Raw genomic sequence first — 1,091 nt, forward strand, 5'->3', positions numbered from 1 at the left:
TGATCATATTTTTCAGTTTTGCAATTTATATTGGAAAGTCTTGTCTAATGGAAAAACCCACAATGAAACACTCTCCCTTTTTCTTTTTCATAATTCCCATAGCAAGTCTTTTAGTGTATCCTAGCACAAAGAGGAAGACAATTCCAAACTCCTCAAGCCCTCAGTCCACCTTCTTCCCAAACGATTTGTGGGGGTGCGGTGCAGAAGGAGATAGTATAATGAAAGTAAACCAAATACATCCTCTGTAAAGGGAAGATGTGGCTTTCCAGTTTGGTAGACGCTTGGAGGTCAACAGATAAAAAAGTGGACAAAGAAGAGCTAGTAATTATGGGTCTAATGAATCATGGGTGTCTACTATGGGACTGTCTTTCCAAGGAGCTGGTGCTGCCCCCTGTCACAGGTAGACTATCAGACTAGATGGACCATTGATCTGATCTGGTATTGCAGTTCAAGGTTCTTGAACCAAAACCCAAACGATACACCAGTCCATTAGGGCAGTTGCGGAAGATTTCTAGTGTCACTGTGCTTGATGGTATTGCTTACAGCCAGCCTCACACTATGAACAAACACAGACCGCATTGAAGAAGGTGGCTTGTTAGCCCTACTTCATTCTAGCTAACTGCAAGAAGCTGTTAAGTTCCTTTATGAAGGAAAGTCGCTACTACAATAGAAGCCACCAGCCTCAGCACGATCTACATCATAGGAAAATAGGTTTAGAAGGGGCCTCACAAAGTCATCTAGTCCAGCCCCCTGCTCAGGCAGGATTGTCCCTGCTAAAGCACCCGAACCAAGTGTCTGTCCAGCCTGCTCTTGAAAATTTCCAGGCATCCACAACTTCTCCAGGCGGCCTGTTCCAAAGCTTAACCACCCTCATAGTCAGAAAGTTCCTCCTCATCCCCAACCTAAATTTCCTTTGTTGCAGCTTAAAGCCATTGTTCCTAGTCCTGTCCCCTATGGCCACATGGAAAAGCCCATCTCCATCCTCTCTATTGTCACCCATCAGGTATTTGAAGACTCTTAGCAAATCTCCCCTCAGTCTTCTCTTCTTCTCACTGAAGGGAATAAGAGAGGTCCTCCTTACTTATCTTAGG

Source organism: Crocodylus porosus, unplaced genomic scaffold (assembly GCF_001723895.1).
Source record: "Crocodylus porosus isolate Cpor-Errol unplaced genomic scaffold, CroPor_comp1, whole genome shotgun sequence".
Lineage (NCBI taxonomy): Eukaryota > Metazoa > Chordata > Crocodylia > Crocodylidae > Crocodylus > Crocodylus porosus.